Raw genomic sequence first — 8,764 nt, forward strand, 5'->3', positions numbered from 1 at the left:
TTTTGGATTCATATTTTGAGAAACTTTTCCGCTGCTTGTAAATTATAATGACTCAATTATTTATCCAAAGGTATTACCTTATTTATTTCTCTGTTTTATTTTAATTTCTTTTGAAAAAAAAAATGCACCCTCGCTTTGAAAAATGAGGTGTTACATTGTGGTATCAGAGCTATGGTTTGGTTTTCTTTGGGGGCTGTGGAGCCTTAGTTATAGATTGTAGGTCAACCTGTAAGTTGGGAGTTGTTATCTGATCATGCGTTGGTTTAGGTGGTTTGGGTTGTCAAGTCCAAAATAGTTATTATGTGTTGATATATTCAAAACTTAGTTTTGGAATTATTCGAAGTGGTGTTAACACTTCTTCTTGATGTTGGTTTTTCGGAACACTACCTCTTTATGAAATGGTTCCAAGGACACAGAAGCTATGCGTTGGTGTTAACTCGAAGATGATGAGTATGGATGGATTAACATTAGACTAATAAGGGATTTCAAGTAAAGATCTAAGTTGAGGACTTTTGTTAAGAAAAGTATTAGATGTTTTCCTGGTAGATTTCAGGATGAAACTGGATGAAGTTTGACAACTGTCAAAGAGATGTGAACATCATGGAATTGTTGAGAAGATGAGGCTTCCATTTGGGATAACATTTGGTGCTTAGGTGTCAATGAAAGAGACTGGTATTGAAGTTAAGGGAGCGTTGCACACTAGGAGTGAATACTCCTTTGGATATATAAAATACGCTTTGAGGAATTGTCGATACCTTGAGGGGAAAAGTCGAGCATTCGAGTTAGACTAGGTTTGCAACTTGGATTATTAAGTATGAATCTCATAACGAGTGTAGGAGTGAGACCATGTATTTAGTTGATAAGTGACAAATCTCCTGGTGGTTTAGGAGATAGTAAGTATGGATAGTGATATTGGATGAAACTATAGACACGTAAGTGTGAATTTTGAGCGATGTTCGGCAAAACATAATGAGTTAGGCCTTGATGTATTGAACTCTATGTTACCATTAAGTGGAATTTGAAGTATCGAGTACGGGAATACTTTGAGATGGCGGTAATATAAGTTTTGAGAGTCTATTAAAGGATGGGAATTACTAAGACGATGTTAATATTTTGATAGGTCAGAAGGATTATTCGAGATTTGATTTGGGACCCTAAGATGGTTGATTTTTTTTGTTGATGATTTAAAATCCGCAAGGTTGGATGAAGGACCAATTGATGTTTAAGACTTTCATAATCAAAGGGGTTGAGGCGGGCAAGTGATAAATAATTCATGTTAAGAATGGAAGTGTTTGGAGATTTTGAGGATCAAATTTTAGAATCTTATTCAATGATAGAAAGTTAAAAAGAAGAAATGTAACAACTAATTTATGGTTTAGTTGTTGGTCTTGGGAAGTCAAGCGTGAAGATTAGAAATGATCATTTCAATAACTGGATGGACGAAGAAAGATATGTGGGTTTTTGAGATATTGTACTGAAAAATTTATGAGGGTGAAGTTATAGATAATTAGTTCTTAGGAAATGCTTATGGGGAACGTTTGAGAAATAATTCTTTAGGACGTTCGATTGTTAGGATTCTTTCAGTTCGTATCTCGGTGAAGGTTGAGGGGGAATAAGAATCCAGCGAGTGAACCAAATATTGGAAAAGGTACCAAGAAATTTGTGGAGCAGCACATAGAGATGTAGCTTATGACAATTAAAGTTGATGAAAGGAATTATCTCACCTATAACTCAGACATTATTATTATAAAGGTATGCCAATGATATAAAGACATTACTTGAGTGCATGTCATGGGGATTGTTATTATGTTCGTCAATCAAAGGAAGTTTGTGTGTCCCAAGTGGTATAGTCTTTGGCTTGTTTTCAAAAATATTTGAGGTAGTTTTGATCACCAAGCATATGTGGGGATGAAATTATTAAATATAACTGGAATAACATACCGATAAGAACACTACAGTTTGACTTAGTTGTACGACTTAAGAAAAATCGAGGATTTGTGGACAAGGGAGAAATTTAGGAGTTCTCGGATGTAGTGATTGTTTTGTGCTCAGTGTGTTGGGGTCATTCTAAGTGTTTCAGTTTGGTACCAAATGGATGTTTCGTACCAAGTAGATGCCAATGAGACTACGTGACATAGGTATTGGATATTTTACTTCGTCGACAGGATCAAAGTTATAGGAAAATAAGGGAAATTCAATGGACTTTGAGAAGATTGTTGACTGCTTTTGTAAGTTGCAAGGAGCGCTATTACACTTGACATATTTATCGTATGTGTTTATTGCACTATCATATGTCTCTATGTATCTATGTAACTAAAATTGAAACTATCATATGTGTTTATTGCATTATATAATGTATTTATTGCACTATTATATGTCTCTATGTAGACGACCTAGTTATATTTGATTCAAACATTCATCCAGTAAATGTTGTGAAATCATTGTTGTGTATCAATTTTGATATAAAAGACCTCGAAGAAGCGAGTCTAATCCTTGGAATCAAGATTGCTAAGTCAGAAAACAAATTTTTTTTTAGATCAGTCTCACTATGTTGAAAAGATTCTAAAGAAATAAAAATACCTTGACTGCAAACCTAATTGCACACCATGTGATCCCAGTGTGAAAATTTTCAAGAACACTGGAGAAAGTATTATTTTGGATCTTAATTTGTTAAAGAAGTTCTTTGACTTGGATCTTAATTTGGATTCTTCATTGGGGAAAGTTCCATGTGGAATGATCATTATAGATAGTAAACTGATGAATGAGATTAAAGTTCTCCAAGTGACAAATGTGTTAACTAATGAGAAGAGAAAGTTGATCGAGGTTGGTAAGGCACCTGAATTCAAGGTGGGCCTAGATGATATTTTGAGATGTAACAAACTTGTTTGTATACACGATAATACATAATTGAGGAAGACTATCTTGGATGAGGCCCACAAGAGCAAGTTGAGTATTCACCATGGTACCACCAAAATGTATAAAGACCTTAAACAGAAGTTCTGCTGGCCGACAATGAAGCAAAAAATAATAGAATATGCGGCTTCGTGTTTGACTTGTTAGAAAGCTAAGGTAAAGCATTAGAAGTCAGGGGGACTACTAAAGTCATTAGATATCCTAGTATGAAAATCAGATAATATATATATGGATTTTGTGGTAGCATTGCCTAATACTCAACAGAAGTTTGACTCCATTTGGGTGATTGTTGACAGGTTGACCAAATCTTCCCATTTCATACCCGTGAGGACTACTTATGATTTGACTAAGACGTAGTTTCAAAGGTTCAAAGCTAGTCTTCAGACCAGTTGTTAGAGCTAGTCTTTAGATCCAAACTATAGAGCCAAACATTAGAGGCAGTCTTCATAACCTTTAAAGACAAGTTGCTTTCAAAGACATATGTTCAAAGGCAAACGCGTATGCTTTTGTGTTCCTCTGATCTCATCGTAGGTCACTTCCTCTAGTAGTTTCCTCTGATTTTCTTATTCTAATTGCTTCACACTTTATGAAGCCATTAGTCCAAACAAATTATGCTCCTAAAATACATTTGTTAACATCAAATCACAAGGGAAAAACAAAATTGGTTCCAACACTTTAGCCTAGAGACTAAGGTTTTGAATCTAGAGAACATCTTCTCAATATCCGCAGATTCTTACATCTGGAAAAACGCATACTTTCTAAGTAGCAAGTTTTCCTTTGCTTCCGGAACTTGATTGCTTCCTTCGTAGTTAAGATATAAAGCATAAAAATGCCTTGAGTTGTTTCTTTGTTGCTACATTTGACCAATTCTTTAAATGTGATTGCATTCATCATGAAGGTTCTAGCCTTGTGATGCATTTTGTATTGTTTATTCTGATCAACATGCAGTTCTTTTATATGTATTTCTACACCAACTTCATTTTTTGAAGCTTCCTAACTATCGTCGACTATATCCCAAAGTTCATGATCATGTGAGATGTAGAAACTTCTTGACCTATCCTTCAGGTATTTAAATGTCTCTCCATCAAACAAAGGATGTTTGTTAACAATGTCACTTGTAGATTCATCACCAGAGTTAGTCATAATAACAATATAATAGGATCTTTTCTCAAACAAGGTAAAGTGCTCAACAAAAGATTGATCTTTGGTCCCAATTGAAGGAAAATCACAAGAAAATGTGAGTTTGAATTGTATTTTAATTTAGAAAAAATCTTTCATGAAAACAAATTCTTGTAAGAAACTAAAAAAAAATTAACAAAAGTAAAGAGATAAGGAAGAATGATCACAAAACTGATTTATCCTGGTTCACTACCAATATGGTAGCTACATCTAGTCCCTTCACTCAAAAGGATTTAATCCACTAAATTAAACTAATTTAAACAAGCACTAGACCATCTACTAGTCTTCTAACTATGTTCTAATCTTCTCAAACTTCTATGTTAGTACATTCAAGCTTTTGAGGTTGCATCCACTACTTGGCTAAGTTAAAAATATATGGGGTTGAAGTAATTATGGGTAACTCTTACAAGAGGATTTTGTAGTATAAATACTCAACAAAACACTATGATTTTCAAAAACTCTATCTTTTTTATGTATACAAGTTTGCCCTGAAGTTTCACTCGCCATGTTGTGTATTTGAATTGCTGCTGACACTTCTTTATATAGAGAAAATGGATGCCATTAGGGTTTCTGACCGTTGAAAGAATTGTTGCACAATTCTCATACGAAATCTAAGGATCGTACAATTAGTCATATGTCTTGAATCTTCACATTTATTCTTGTTCTTTAGTTTTGTGATGATTCAACCTATCTTGATCATTAAGACAGGAAAGTAATAGAATGTGCGTATCATATGATCACATTGTTGAAACAAAATCCCAAATTAATGTTTTAATGATAATTAAACAAAAAGTTAATTGAGCCTTCTAATTATGATTCTAAGTGTTTTGGTATTTAACATGTGTTTTTAAGTGTGTTAAAATAAGATAGGTACCAAAGATTACAAAGCAAATCGTATTAAAATCAAGAAAGCAAAATCAGTAAAACAAAGAACATTCTTGACAGATTTCTGGAAAACGAAGAACGTTCTCCACATCTTCCGTAAACAAGAATTATCATATTTTTATGTAAAATATTATATCCAAGAAGTGTTGTCCATTCCATATATTCATTAGAAATATATAAGGATCAATCTACGAAATAATTATTCCATAATTCGAAGACTCAACACATTGCTTTATAAAAAGCATAAAGCAAGATCATTCTCCCAATCAAGCAAATGCAAGTACAAATATCGGGCTGTAAAGGACACTACTGTTGTACCTTCAAACACATGTGACTCAAAGCTTGTAATCATTTTAGACAACTGTCAAGATCACAAATATAAGTCAACTCATCTCAAACCAATTCGAAGAACGTTTTTGGTTCTCAAGAACATTCCTAGTTTCAGCAAGAACAATCTTGTTTTATGGTTGATCTTATCCATTCACTTACTCATGACAGTTGACCTACTTTCAACGGTTAAATGAGTTGTCATAAGCTCTCTTGAAGCCTATAAATAAAGCTTTACGATGAAGAACAAATCAGAACTCAAAGTGCCAAGCAAAACATCACTCATTCAAATCATATTCGAGCTTCTCAAATCATTCTAAGTTGCAGTTCCATTTCTTAGTGTGATATTAGAATCAATGATTACTGAGTTCTAATATATAGAATCTATTTCTCAAACAAGAGTTGGGCAATACCCAAATTCTAACATTCTCAAAATCATTATTTTGTAACTCAAGGCTATATTGTTAACATAGCTTGAGTAGTAGAAATCCTTTTATGATTTAAAAGATAATTTGTAAAATCCTTTCTGAAATAGTGTAAGGTAACCTGTGGAAATCCTTTCTAGGTAGAAAGGTAGAAACTTGTAATAGATCAAGACTGATATGTGGAAACACTATGAAAACCAAGAAAGTTCTTGCTTTGAAGCACTTAGTGGAAAATGTCACATTTGTGAGGACTGGACGTAACCCGTATTGGGTGAACCAGGATATATGCTTGTGTGATCTCTATATCCCTATCTCTATATATTATTTGTATTGCATTCAATTTTTATACTAATAAATTGATATTGTTGTTTTTCCGCTAATCAAGAACGTTCTTCGTTTATAACCAAGATCAATCTTGAGTTAAATTTTTTTTGTTTTTTTAATAGGAATTTTAAAAAATGGGCACATTGTTACTTATAATTGACATTGTTACTTCACACATCAATTTTGCTGTTGGATTCTAAAATTATAAGATAACTTCCATCAGAGGATGACAAATAATTTGACTTAGGTCAACTAAGAGATGTTGAATGTTGACTTGTTTTTTAGCTTGACTTAGAGGATTGAATTTCCTTAGAGCATTGACCAGAGGATCAAAAGAATCTTTAGATGTGTTCATTAGATGCAGGAAAATCAAGGTAGGTATTAAGGCACATTAGTTGGAGTCTTTACTTGGTTAAATAGTGGAGGAGTGAACAAAACGTCTTATATTCAAATGATCACTATCAGAGCTTGTTATAGAGAATCTGCACATTTTAGAAAAATACATTAAAACATAAAATTAAAGGTCACTGTTCTTCAAACCAACTTGGTTCTAACAGTGTTGGAACAAGAATTTACTAAAGAGAATGTGCATAAAGCGGTGTTGGGATGCAAAAATTTAAAAAGTTTAAGGCTGGATGTTTTGAAACTTAGATTGGTGAAAGAATTATGGGACAATATTAAAGGTGGCTTCATAAGGGTAATGGTTGAATTCCATGTCAATGGTCGGATGGTGGGAGGGGCGATTAGTTCCTTTATAGTGCTTATCACAGTTAAATTATCATATTTTAGGCTTCTATCTCAGATCGATTACATATAAAAGGTAATTTCCAATGTTCTGTTAAATAGATTGAAAATGTGATAAGTTTAGTAATTTCAAATAAACATTCTGCTTTCATATCAGGAAGACCAATGAAATTGTTGAAGAGGAAAAAAGAAAGAACAATGAAGTGATTATTTTTAATATAGATTTTGAAAAGGCATAAGACTTGGTGGATTGGAATTTCCTTGATTTTCTCATGCTAAAAATGGGGTTCCCCGTGAAATGGAGGAATTGGATATCATAAAACCTAAAGTCAACTTCTATCTTGATGCTAGTAAATGGAAATCCTATGAAGAAGTTTGACATGGGTTGTAGTTTAGGACAAGGTGACCCCTTGTTGTCGTTTTTGTTTCTTATAGTAGTTGATGGATTTAATTTACTAATGAGGAAAGTTGTGGATTTGGGGCGTTACACCAAATTTATATACGAAGGGGAAAAGTATGGGAGAATATCTGGATAGTGAAAGAAAATTTCTTGTTGTTTAGGTTGAAGTCACGATTAAAGGTTAATTTCCATAAAAGTCTCTTTGTTAGGTTAAATATATCACAAAGTTTGTTAGAAGAAGTGGTTGATGCTCTCAATTGCAGAGTGGGATCCACTCCTTTTAAATATCATGGCTTACCAATTGAAGCAAATCCTAATAGATTGTTGACGTGGCAACTGGTGATTGATGTGGTGAGATCTAGATTGTCAAGATGGAAGCATAAGAAGTTGTCCATTGGGGTTCGAGTGGTTATTATAAAAGCAATGTTGTCAGTTATACTAGTCTATTTCCTATCTTTCTTCAAGGCTCTGTCAGGTATCACATCCAAACTCAAATGTCTGTTTAAATAATTATTATGGGATGGGAATGCGGATGATAGAAAAATAAATTGGGTTAGTTGAAATATGGTGTGTAGCTCTCTAGAAGAAACGGGGTTTGGGAATAAAAAATTTAAAGGTCTTTAACAATGCGTCTTTAGATAAATGGGCGTGGAAAATTAGAGCTTTGTCTAATAACTATGGGGTGAATGATGGGATGCTTACAAAGGTCGAGAGAAGTTTTTCAAATTTGTGGAAAGATATTTGTCGTTTAAATGTAGGTAGTTGAGAGTTATCAAACACATTCTTTCAAAGACATCTATATGAGGCTATTGTTAGATGTATCAAGTAAGCCTAACTAGTCATGGTCAAAGGCTTGGAAATTGGGTGTGGAGACTTTACATAATAGACTAGCAACAAATGATATTTTATTGAAAGAGGGATAATTTGTCAGGGGTACACCTAGTGCGTTGTTGGTTGTGATTGTGAAGAAATGGTGTCTCGTCTTTTCTTCATGTATTCGATTTTTGTAAGCATATGGAGCTACATGTGCAGATGACTTAGGATCTCATAGGGCTTTCAAAATGAAAGCCTACTACATTTAGAAGGTTTAATTGGAAGCAGAAAACATTCACCAACACATTAAGTGTGATATGGTTCACGTGTATTTAGACTATTTGGAAGTCCAAGAACAAGCATTTGTTTAATAACAAAAATATTTGCATGAATGATATGGTAAATCTTAGAAAAAGGTGTTCTTGGAACTAGGTAAATGTGAAGACAAGAAGCATAGACTACATCATTGGTCAATGATAACTAAACCCAGGGACTGAGGCACATTATCTCCTACAGTAGCATTGGCCCCTACCAATGTGTTTCTATTCTATTTACATGTATGAATGTATAGAGATCAACTAACAGGATGCATGAATCCATCAATGCTTCAACTGTACATCATAATAGTAGTTACCATATTTATTACGACTACAACTATTAGATGAAATAATAACTTATACAGTATACATTATGTCAAGTTAAAATTTCATTAATCATATTTTTAAGTGCTGACATTCTTATTATGTTTAAGAAT

The sequence above is a fragment of the Cicer arietinum genome, chromosome 8 (assembly GCF_000331145.2).
Source record: "Cicer arietinum cultivar CDC Frontier isolate Library 1 chromosome 8, Cicar.CDCFrontier_v2.0, whole genome shotgun sequence".
In the NCBI taxonomy this organism is placed as follows: domain Eukaryota; kingdom Viridiplantae; phylum Streptophyta; class Magnoliopsida; order Fabales; family Fabaceae; genus Cicer; species Cicer arietinum.